Source organism: Sciurus vulgaris, assembly GCF_902686455.1.
Source record: "Sciurus vulgaris genome assembly, chromosome: 10".
Classification (NCBI taxonomy): Eukaryota; Metazoa; Chordata; class Mammalia; order Rodentia; family Sciuridae; genus Sciurus; species Sciurus vulgaris.
In genome coordinates, this window is record NC_136470.1 from 95,719,857 (window position 1) to 95,732,623 (window position 12,767).

Below are 12,767 nucleotides of genomic sequence, written 5' to 3' on the forward strand. Positions count from 1 at the left end.
TGAGACATAGTGATATAAAATCACTGTCATACCAGGATGTCATCAAGAAAGAAATTTTACTCAGGCCTTGGTGTAAGTAAAAACTAAGCTTCTCTTTACTTTATTATTTTTTCTGACTCTTAAAATACAGGATATTTCCCACTTTGCTTAGGCTACTAGGAAACTCAAAAAACTGACATTTGTTTCTCCAGATGCAGAACAGGAGTTTTATAATGTTAATTTCTATGTACAAATTTTACCTGTCTTTATTATTTTCTTATGAAAAACAAAATAATTTTCCCTTCACCCTAATTGTTCCTGATGTATATTTCATATGTAGAGAGAGAACCTGAAGATCATTGTGGTTTAAGATGAGTCAAAATAATCCCAAGTGCTTTAGAGTACTGCATGTGAATTTGATCATATTTGTGATTTAGAATCTGTGCTACATTCCATCTCAGTTATGGGGGTTACTCAGAAAGACAAATGTGATAGATACACCCCAGCTGTCTCGCTGCCTCCATGTACAGAAAACCCTGTGAGCAGCTGAACCTCCAAGCTAATCCCAGGACAATGGTATTCTGTTTTCCTCTTTTTCCAGCACTGGTGGCTGAACTCAAGATTCTCTCCTGCTAAAGGTCAATGGTATTCTCAGTGGCATCCTCACAACATCTTAGAGGTGAAAGCGGGTAGGTGTTGCACGCATGATAAAACTGCTCTTAGTTAGGGCCTTTGCTTAATGAGGAGTTGTAAATACATGGGACTTGTGGGAATAGTTTAGAAATTAACCATGTGCTTTCATTGCAAATCTACCGGGGCTAACTAGCTGAGTGACCTTGAACAAGACACTTAACCTCTCTGGGCCCCTTTTATGTACAAAAAAAGCATTGGACCATTGGTCTAGATAATCTCCTAGAACAGCATAGGTCTGTGATAAATTTTTCATACGAACGAAAATAATTATAAGTTCAAAAATTCCCCTTAACCTTTTAGTTGTAAATGATGATGTCTAGAGAAAAAGAGATAGAGAACTATCCACACATGGGTGAACCAAACTAGTGTTGAAGGTATTCAGGAACCACCATGATCAAATATTGCTGCTCATCTTCCCACTTGGAACAACGGGAGGGCACCGTTTTGCTCTATAAAGGTGAAAGGCTGTATTAATATGAGCTGGAATTTGGCTGGGGCACCTGAACACTTAATCCATCTCTTGGCTTCAGGAATCTGATACTACCCCAGGAACGCTGTTGCAGGATTTATAGGACATGCTGGACTTGGGGATCAGCTTGCTCCACTGGTGGGGTATTGAGAGCTTCACGTCAGCCCAGCCCAGGACCATCTCAGTTTCCTGATTGCCCAAGTCATCAGGAAGAACACAAAGCATCTTCCAACCGTCATCTAGGAGGATGGGGAGCCGGCCATGCATTGTCTTTGCTAGTAGTTCAAGACCTAGTGCTAAAAATTCATCTTATGGTGAAACAAAGGATTAGCTAATCCTTGGGACTAACGGAGGGCCATCTACAAATGTTTCCTGTGTCTATTGCGAAACCCTGAGATGACAGAGAAGTTCCTCATTGCTCTCTGAATTGCCCCTCCCCCATTACTTCCATGGGTCACCCGAACTATTATCTCAGGCGAGCTGGCCAGACCATGGTGTTGTCACTTTCTTGATTCTTATTTCCAAATTAAATCTGCTTAGGGGGGGAAAAAAAAGACAAAATATTTAAATCTTGTGTTGAATCTTGGAAGAATATGTTTCCTTTTCTTCATCTATTGATTAGTTTTATTTTCGTATGAAAAACTCATTCTCTGAATACTCTAGAGACAAAAACAAAAACAACAAAAGACCCTAGAAACTGGGCACTTAAGCAATAAGAACTCAGGCAGCCGTGATCTGATACAAAACCACTGACAGCACAGCCGCTACCCTTAAGTTTCACACTTGCAGCCAAAACCAGGGATTTGCTTTGATGAATAAATGTTAATATTGTTTTCTTTGACTCATAGTGTATGCATTTGAAATTCTCTTTGGCCTTACTTACAAGAGAGTTTCTTTTTTCTTTTCCTTTTTTAAGGGTAGAGGCATGGGAATTTCCCAACCACACTGTTCCACTTCGAACTTCATATCTTCTTTCTCTTCTCATTTTATTTTCGCTGCAGACCAGAGTGAAGGCAAATGTGCATTATTTCGTAGACTATGGGCACCAAGGAAAAACTGACTAACAATGACCACAGCAAGGCATGCATCTGAACCACTGTGACTCTCATATTTACATGTTACCAACTAGCAAAAGGCCAGGCCTAAAACACCTACTCCCTGGTAGAGCTGTGTTCTATTATTATTTAAGCACAGCTACAAGATTTCTGACATAAAAGAGTGGATGACTGAGTGTTTCTCTATGATAAATGGCTGCTTTTGCCTGACCTCTTTCTTTATTTCTTGGGTAATAAATCTATTGTCATGCATTTAAATAGAGAAGAATGAAAGCACCCACAACTGAGACCTGGAGATACATTCCCTTCCTCTAACAGCATAAGGGTGTTTCTCATTAGTTTCATTTGTGCCATGAAAATTCCAACATGATACCAAACGAGAATAATATTTTAAGTTTTGTCACACTGCTAGCTAAGAGATCTCAAGGCACATCGTTAAGTCACATATTTATCACACAACAAAGCAAACAGCCTTTCAAAACTGAGAAAGTTAAAGCCTCACATGAGAAGTCTGTAGCCACAGTTTCCTGATTCCTGTTTACACATCTCATTTGTTAACTCAGATTCCTCCAGAGCACACCTCTTACCAAGGTTCCTGTTATGATTCCACTCTGGTTTGTGTCTTTGGGAAGCACGTTCATGGATGTTTATGGACAAGGCACAGAAGGTGGGGCTGGCTAAAACACAAATCAATTCAGGAATTCCTCTCTACAGCTGCCTGGGGAGGTAACAGTTAATTTGGGTGCTGGAGTCTGTGTAGAATGCAGACTAAAGGTTAAGAGGCAAGGTTTCAGTAAAAATGTTTGGAAGCTGCATACCACACAGTTGGAAGTGAAGGGCTGAGCTATTTTCTAGGGAATTTGAATTATGCGTACATCTGATCAAGAACAATAACTGAATTTGTGTCCAGTAATAATAACTCCTCAGTTATACATATGCTTAGAATTTACACTGCATTTCTCATGTGTTCTGTCTCATTGAACCTCAAAACGACTCTGTGTAAGTCAGGCAACTGTAATCCCAGCAACTACGGAGGTTGAGGTAGGAAGATGGGGAGTTTGAGGTCAGCCTCAGCAATTTAGTGAGAGCCTTAGGCTCTAAGCAGCTTAGTGAGACCCCCATCTCAAAATTAAAAGAGCTATAGATGTAGCTCAGTGTTAAAGTCCCCTTGGGTTCAATCCCCAGTACCAAAAAAAAAAAAAAAAAAAAAAAAGATAGTGCAAACAAGACTGCTATTTTCAATGCCACTTTGGAGATAAGAACTAGAAGTTTCCAGAAGGAACGGTTGACTCCCTGTGAACCAGATGTGAGTGGTGAGCTGGGGCTCACACTCAGGTTTCACTGAACAGGCTGCCTCCAGACTCAAATCCAGTCATGTGCTTAAAGGAATTCACTCATTTTGCCAACTTTCCATTTGACAAACATGAAGGTCCTGTTAATCTAATATTGCACTTCTTTTAGTTATTTTGCATTGTACTGAAAACACAAAAGACAAGTTCTCATCACTTAAAAAAGTCGTCACAATGAAATTAACGTCTTCCTCCTTGCTCTCCACTTGGCATTCTCTTTTAATTTTTTGTTGTTGCTTTTGCCATTTAGGTTATATTAGAAATTAGAGGAAGGTCAAAATTGTATGGTGAAGGCATACGGTGATCAAAGTGTGCTAGGCGCCACCACCCCTATCTTTTTCTCCAGGCTTTTTGAGTGGAAGTTCTGACAACAGAAGCTGTTGTGTTGCTGTGTTCCACACAGTGTCATTTTATTTTCCTGAAAACATTTGTCCTTGCTACAAGTGGCTTAGAGGTTAGAATGCAGGATTGGCAGGCAGGATTTGTGGTTTCTATTATTAGCCCTGCCACCGTTTTATCGCACAAGGGTGAGCCCTAAGCAGTGTGGTTTATTGGAGAGAGAACTTGATTAGAAGTGACCTTTCTGTGAATGAGCGATGGTGAATACTACGGCTATGCATCAGCTGAGCTAAGGGTCCAGACTCCAGCCTGAGAGTCCCTCTGTCACTGCATGTGAGGGTTGATGAGACTGAGGGATCCAATCCATCCTCTGCAGGGAGATTTGCAGAAGAATCCTATTGCACCTTTCTACGACTTTCTACAGTGGAAACAGAAGCCACACTTCAAGAGTACTAACCAAGAAAGATGAAGGAATTTGAGCATTACCTTCCAAATACACTTCAGGGTCCATACACAAACCCATAGGTCCTCACTGTGTGTGTGTGTGTGTGTGTGTGTGTGTGTGTGTGTTCAGAGGAACTGTTGGGTGACCTAAGCTGTTTGCAGAAGTAGGGATGGGGTAGGGGGCATGTTTTCAGATGATCACTGGATCACTGATCCTTGAATTCGGATATCACAATCCAGTCTAGACCAAAGAATTTCAAAAAAGGGAGGAGGACTCCTAGAAAGATCCGTGACAGCCTTTTAAACTTAAAGGCATGAATGGAGCCAAACAATGAAAGCATATTGGGTTGGCCCCACACTTCCCCCAGATGGCAGACCCAAAACCTCTTCATGCTGTTCAGAGTTCCTATGAATACCTATGCTCCACTGTCATTCCAAATATTCCAGATGCCAATCTCTTCCTCTCCAGGACTTCTGGACATTGCCCATGCCCGGTGTCTCCAGGCCCAGAGTTCTCTCAGAGGAATTCTCACTAGCCTACCCTTGGAACTCAACCTGGGCTTTCCCACAGAAATGCTCTGCTCCTTGTTACACCCCACCCCGAAGACATAGAACCACAATGACCTTGACTGACCTTGCCTCACTGAATTCAATTATGATACTTTAACAATTAGGCTCTTAGCAACTGGCCCTAATACAAGGAAAAATTTTTGTTGGTTTTCAAAGAAAAATTCTAGAGCAAAACTAAACTGATGTAAATGAAAGAGATCTATCTGAGGGCAGGTGGGGCTGATGCTTGGAAGGCTCCTCCTTTCTGCTGCCCTCTGAGAAGAGCACAGGACAGACGGACAGTACTGCTCTCCTGGTCAGGAAAGCTGGGCTGACTCATCCACCAGCCTTGTCACCTGTGTCAGTCTCTAGCTGTCACTGAGAAGGTTTGAATTGCTCAGCTGTGGAGTTAGTATGTCTGTTGAACACATTCACTAGTTCTTTTTTAAAAGCTGAAAGTTTAAGGGTTTATTTTTTAGGCTGTATCAAAATGTCACTTTGTCAAAACCACTACTTCTAAATGCCATGTACACTTGGTGCATTATCTGTGACAGCCCAGCATCTTGCCACTCTAAGTCATCGACACTAGTTCTTGGTTAACAAGCAGAAAAACCCAATAGGATAGGCCTAAACATGGAAGGGGATGGGTTTGGAAAAGGGGAGAGCCTGAAAATATATTTTTGTGACTGCAAATACTTTTTCTTGATTTTTCTTTTTTTGCATTAATATGTTCTATTCCATTGAATTACTATTTAGTGAATGATAGTCCTGAGCTAGGCACTTGGCTAGGATCTGAAAATGAAATGATAAATAAGATTGCCAAGGTTCCAACTATCAAAAAAACTTAAAACCTCCCAGGGAAAATACAATTAAGTATATATTGTAATAGGGCATATCAATCTCAAAGGCAGAATCCAGGAGGGGCATCCAACCCAGATACAAGTAATAAGAAAAGGCCCAGCTAGAGGAAAAGATGTGTTTGTTGAAGTTCTTGCTACCTAGTTTCCTTTTTTTAAATTTTTTAAAAATTTTAATGGCAGTTGAATAGTGTCTCTCTCTCATTGTAAATAATACTGTCATTAGCCAGCCTTATCAGGTCATTTGTCACAATAGTAGACCTCACTGTTACCTGTCCAATCAGCAGGTTTGATGTGGTTTATCTAAAACCCTCCACCTCTAAAATTTTATAACATGTGACCCAATGCAGGTGATGTCAGTTGGCAGATGGTAGAAAGGCAAAAATACACATGTGGACCATTTCTACCAACACATAGGCATGATTTTATGTATTTCGCCCTTCTAATAATCAGCATATATATAAGGAGAATCAATTAATTAACCCCAGTTTTAATTCCAATAAAGCATAATTATTATGGTAAATCTTTGTATGGTTTCATTTTTAAAAATCAAAAATGCATTCTAAGATCAAATATAAAGTATTTTGGATTAGCTACATTTTTAAAAGCATCTGTACCATTGTTCATTGAGTAGAAATGCTTTGGTTAAAATGTGTGGTTTGTATGATCTGTGCTTTTTCTCCACTGGGACATATAGTAATTGAAAGTTGAGTGCAGACTTCACAACTGTGTTTTTTGAATTGATAAAATCATCTTAGGATTGCTTTGTAAAGCTTAATTAATGCTTTTTAAATGCTTTAAGATATTATTAAAGGCATGGAAAGAAAGTTTTATTCTGAATTCTAAAATATTAGCCTTCCAAATTATCTCTACAAAGAATATGAGATTTCTTTTATGTCAAAAAACTGCAGAAGCAAAGTGGGGAAGGAAAGAACTGAGAAGATGATCTTTCCCGAAAGGAAACATAAGCGATGACATTTCCACTGCGTTCCTTTGTGTGACGCATCGCCTGGGAGCACCATTCTGATCTCCAAAGCTCCTGTAATTTACATCTTAGAATTCATAATGCCTGGAATCATTGTGTGCCATGCTTACCAAAAGATGACCTCCAACATTTCAATCAAAGAAGTTTCTCATGCAATTTACTCAATGCCTGTGAACATAAAAGGAGGGGGGAAAAACACTAAAGTACTCTATTCCTGAATTCTTACTTGAGATTTCTACTTGTTTGATAAATGTGAAATAAAGAGATTCTAGTTTTTTTGTTAATAATATGCTTTTTTGAAATCAGTGGAATGCATATTCTTCAACAATAAATGGGATTAGCTGGAGCTGATTATCAATCATGAAGAGAAAACCATTTAATTTTTAATTATTTAAAATGTAGATCATTCTTCTACCTGGAATGACTAAAAATCATAATAATAACAATTCCCTTTATTCATTCTATTCAGAATAAAAGTGTTGAAATGTTAGGCAACTATTTTGTTTTTGTCATATTCTTCTTTTGTATTTAAAGCATCCAGTGAATAATTGCTTAAAGAAGTGACAAGAACATAATCATTTTTAAGAAAAAAATGGTTTAGGATCATTTTGCTGTGTAGACATGTGTGAAGTAAGGACTTCTAAAAAGTTAATTAAAAGCCAAATTGCTGAAAATGATTCAAAATCATGATGGTGTTTTAGGAATGTCAAATGGAAAGAACGTTCAGGACAAAAAAGAATCAGTATCCCCAAAACTGCCACAGATCAAACTGTTCCTTGTTATTTGGAATACCATCACTCAGATGTCCTCTCCAAGACCCATCCCAAATGCCCTTTCTCTAATGCAATTTTCCTTGGTAAACATAGAGTGAGTCTCTCCCATCTGAGTACATGTAATAGGTAGGCTACTAATGATACAAAGATTAATAGGAAAGAGTCTCAGTTCTGTCCCTGAAATGGGGGAGTAAACCATAATCAGACAATTTACAGTAAAACAGGCAAAGTGCCATTAGAACTACTTGACCACGTGAGTTCTAGGAAAAACAAGAAGAGATAATTACAGGCCTCATATTCCACAAAGCTTTCTCCAAACTTCTACCAGGGCAGTTTATTTGGAGTCAGTTCAATCTCCACACTATACTGAAGCAACACCATTCATTCCTGTAGTGTTCTGTATATACTGGGCATTGTGCTAGACACTGTCTGGAGTTCTGATACACATATGGCCCATGCCACTGTCGATACAGAGCCCAGCAGAAGCCCAAAAACATGAAAGACAAACTGGATGAATTTTTGTTGAATAAACAAATTAATATTAAATGAACTCATTGACCCAGAGAAGAGACTTTAGAAAGTAGAATTCAAAAACACACCCAGTGGCCATGGTTCAGGAAGCTGAACTTGATGCATGATCATGAGACATGGGGAAATGGTTTTTTTGTTTTGTATTTCTCAATACTGTACTTATAACTTATGGTCACTTGGGAAAGAAGCTTAACTTTCTCAACTCCTGAATCTTAACAATTAAAGAAAATCAAAACAAAGTGAAGTAATCAGGAAACCATTATCAGGAGTTACTATAAAGAATTTTCTCTGCTTTTAATAATCTTATGAAAAAGAAGATTTAAGCATGAATTTTAATACTTTTAGGAAAATGTTGGTCATAATATTGTAAAATAAGAAACAACCCAAATATTCATTAGCAGGATGATGGAGAAACATATCTTCATACTAAAATAAAAAGAAATTAACTACTTACAAAGTGACAACAACATTCTTGAAACTCAAAATTTATGTTGAGTGAAAAAAGCCAGACACAAAAGAATACATATTATCTAATTCCATCTATGTAAAGTTCAAGAAAAGGCAAAACTCATTTGTGAGATAGAACACTGGTCATCTGGGGAGGCAGAGAGAGAATTACTGGGAAACAGCAAGAGGGAACTTTCCAGAATGATAGAAATATTCTATATCTTATTTTGAGTGGTAGTTATATGGTTGTATACAGTTGTCAAAAATCCTTGAATTGAACCTCAAAGACCCATGCATTGTATGTAATTTGCACCACAATTTTTAAAAATCTTGGTCCAACAGGCAAAGTGCCATTAGAACTACTTGACCATTGTGTACTGTCATTGCTTTATCAGAATTTTCATTTAAAATGTAATCTTAGAGGCCTCATCTTCACTTTGCAGATGTTTGGATATGCTTCTTAAACTCTGAATTCATTCTGGGTGCTACAGGTGTAGTTCAGTGGTAGAGTGCTCACCTCACATGCACAAGGTCCTGGGTTTCATCACAGCACCACAAGAATGAACAAACAACAACCTGTATTAGTCATTTTGTGAATGATACCATAACACGAGTAAATTATGGGTAAAATGCTGGGTACAGGTACAGTGTTAGGCCAACTAAGTACAGGCCCTTTGCCCTCTATCAGACTCCCTTCAGAAATCATTGCATTGATATATTTCTGCTTGGTAAGCGTGTCCACTTGGCAGTTCCTTTAAACCCTCACACAGCTCACAGGGATATCAACACAAAGTCTGAGTTTTTGCCCCTGGAGAGGTGGAGGCTTTGGGCTGACTCATTCACACCCTCTCACCTGGCCTCCCAACCCAGCACTTGCATTTGTGAAGCAGTTGGTCTGGTTAGGGATTTAATCTGTGGGAACAGGAGCTGAAGGCCTGCCTCTCTCAGGCAGCATATCTGACTGCGTGGAAATGAGAACCTGACCTTGGCCTTGTTAGCACTCTCTTCCAAACAGCTGAGTGAACCAGCCACTGGCACAGGCCAGTATTACATGAAAACATGCTGAGTCGATAGAGATCTTTGGGCACACAAAAGACCACTCTTTTCCCCTTAAGTCCTGCGTGATAAGAAGCAAGTTCTCCAATTTTCTAGTACCCAGAATCATACTTCGATTCACACTGTTGCCCTGCTAGTCCCTTCTGTGCCCCCAATCAAATATTCAAGTAGCAGGTAGGATTTTTTACAAACATGGGTTTATGAAAAACGTCACGAGATTTTGTTCCAAAATCAAAATATATCTGAGTATAAGTCCTCATCATGCTGGGCCTCACCTCATAGCATTGTGCAAAAGCCCCTGGGAACTTACCCAGAGCACGTCACTTGGACCAAGTCCTCTTGTCTTCAGTCCATACCCATCATCACCCAGGCTCTCATGATCACTTAAGGTCAGACAGCTCCACGGACTCCTGCCAAGCTTGGCACAGAAGTCTTTGCCAGGGCTGAAAGCTCCAGGGTCTAATATCCAGCCTCTCTAGGTACGCCACGAAGTCCTTCCTCTCTAAGTTCTTCCCTGAGGTGTTTACAGGAGCTGGGCCTGGGGCTCTACTACTTGATGAAAAACCCCAAGACCACCATCTTTCTCAGTTTCAGGGAGTCTCCTTTTCTCTCTGTTTCTGTTCTCCTTCCAAAGTATTCCCTTTGGGATAGGACTTGGGAAGGGAGGGAGGAAGAGAGAAAAATATGACAAGAAAACACAAATTAAAATTTCAATTCCACACTCATATGCACACATCTTAACAATACCATCCATATGGCAGTCAGAATACCTGGGTTTTATTTGAAACTTTATTACTGAACAACCGTGAGAACTTAGGCAAGTTCCTAAATACAGAAAGTCTCACTTTCCTTATCTACACAATGGAAATAAGTTTTAGCCCAACTCTTTTACATGTCTATTTTGACCTTGTACCTTTGACAAAATCTGTTTTCCATTTATTAATTCATATACTCTCTTACACAATCCTTAAAAGATGTAACAGTGTTTTATAATGAGCAAAGAAGGGCATGAAAGTTATATAATGTGGTGCTTTTTAAATGAAGATTCAGCAATCACATGTTGATGTATTTTTTTTGTCTCTTCCATGCCTGTCCCTGTGTTAGTCAGCTTTTCATCACTGTGACCAAAATATCAGACAAGAAAAACTTAGAAGGAAAAGAGTATTTTGGGATCATAGCTTCAGAGGTTCAGTTCCTGATCAGCCAACTTCATTGCCCTGGGCCCAAGGTGAGGGTGTAGTGAAGGGAAGCTGCTCCCATTATGGCAGCCAGGAAGCAGAGAGGGAAGGAGGAAGGGGCCCACAGGCAAGAAGCACCTTTCCAGGGTTCATCCTCAGTGACCCCCTGTAGCCACAGCCCACTTGCCTACAGTTACTAGCTAGTCAGTCCATTCAAACTGATGGACTGATTAGAACTCAGGTGATCTAATCATTCACCTCATTATCTCTGCGTTAACAGGAGTTTTGGAATACACCTCATATCCAAACTATAACATATAGTAAAAAGGGACGCTGGAAGAGCCCATGGCACTCCCGAAAGAATGACCAAGTGCGTATCTGTAGGGTTTGAAGTAAAGTCCTGCCCACTTGTTCAGATAGCACTTCTCCTTTTGAAAAACTTCAGTATTGTTATTGGACCTTATAGAAACAACACTAGCCATGTGACCTGAGCTACTGGTAATTGACTGGCTGCTATCTGATGCACTAGGCCACGCGATGACACGTGCATAGCAACACTTCATCACCAACGGAAAATGGTATACACAATCAGGTTCAAGTAGATCCTGAAGGAATGATAAAGTCAAGTGCTGATGGTTTAGGCACCTTTGGGACAGTCTTTTTCTGTACTGCCATCTTCTCTTCATCCCATGCTGGGTTTTTATGGAACTCTCCCTGTGAACCAGTTACTGAGGAAGGATCTGGCTTACAGATGGCTTTCCTCAATAGCTGGGCAAACTAGAAATAGAACATTATAACCATCCTCAGAAGTATGCTAAAATAAACAAATAAGAACCAGTGAGGAAGAAGGTTCTTCTCACTGGGGAAAACTTGAAGCAAAAAAAAAAGCAAAAAAGTTGCCTATTTTGGCCAGACTAAGAGATGGCTCAGGATATGAATGGACTTACACTCTGCTTCACTAATGATTTGGCTGGACAATAGCCATATGTAAATGAACTTCTTAACTTTTCACAGAGCATTAGATATTTCAGTGTTATTTGAATGCTCACAGACATCTGCTGCAGATAAAGTTCTCAATAATTAGGTAGAAAAGCAAGTCTAATCAATGGATGTCTGTCAGCTTTCTTTCTCCAGATACCCAAGTACCTGCTGAATAGGTTCATGTACAAAAGATCATGACAGCAGGGACAAAGGCTACAAATGGGCCCAACCACATAGACTTGCAGCCATGATCTGCTTACTGCTAAGAGCTGAAGCTAACAACAGCAGGGGCAAATGCTAGGCTCCCATTAGGTCACCAGTGGTGAGAAAGGAGACAAGCCAACCTCCAGCTACTCCAAACCCTGCCATCACAGAAGAGCTGCAGTTTCTTTACTTCATTCTGGATATTAATTTATCTTCTCCACCTGCAATACTTTTCTGCCAACACACACTCTTGTGGACTTTTGGATTACCTTAGTCACCTTCACAATGTTGCTTCAAATTAAGGGACTCACTTCACAGCAAATATGTATAGCAACAGGCTCATTCATTGAACTCTCACTGGTTTCCCATGAACACCTAGAACTGGCCTGAGAGAAAGGTAGAACTGCTGCCGAAAGATTCAGCTGTGGTTCTAGTTGAGAGAACATTCTACAGGACAGTGTGGGCCCAGCCAGTGGCCAATATATGATATCCCCCCCCCCCCTCAACACACCTCCAGGCAGAATCTATGGGTCTAGAAAAAAAATGGCAAGAGTTCCTCCATGGTGAATCCTAAGAGCCCATGCATAGAATTTTTGCTTCCTGTTCTTACAGCTTTCTACTCCACCTGCTAGAGAGCTTAGTTCTCAAAGGAAGAATGATTCTACCAGGGAAACAATAAGTGTTCCATTGAATTGGAAGTTGAAATTACCATCCGGCAATCTGAGTTCCTCATGTCACTAAATGTGATAAAGGAGGGGCGGCTGCTGGTTGCTGTGATTCATTCTGTTTACCTGCATCCCTTGCTGCACAGTGCTGCAGGGTAGAGAAGATCTGAGCTGAAGAGTCTCTCCAAGGCATCTCATAGTAATTTATTCTGT

The 12,767-nt window shown here is 40.0% G+C and overlaps 1 long non-coding RNA gene across 12 annotated transcripts in view; it reads right to left on the reverse strand.

Moving 5' to 3' along the window:
* Nucleotides 1-12,767, reverse strand: part of LOC306670509 — a 354,071-nt gene that overhangs the window by 251,509 nt on the left and 89,795 nt on the right. For all 12 annotated transcript variants that reach the window (XR_013766404.1, XR_013766405.1, XR_013766406.1 and 9 more), the window contains one exon: nucleotides 9,837-10,179. This is a non-coding gene — a long non-coding RNA (uncharacterized lncRNA). The remainder of the gene's footprint in view (nucleotides 1-9,836; nucleotides 10,180-12,767) is intronic.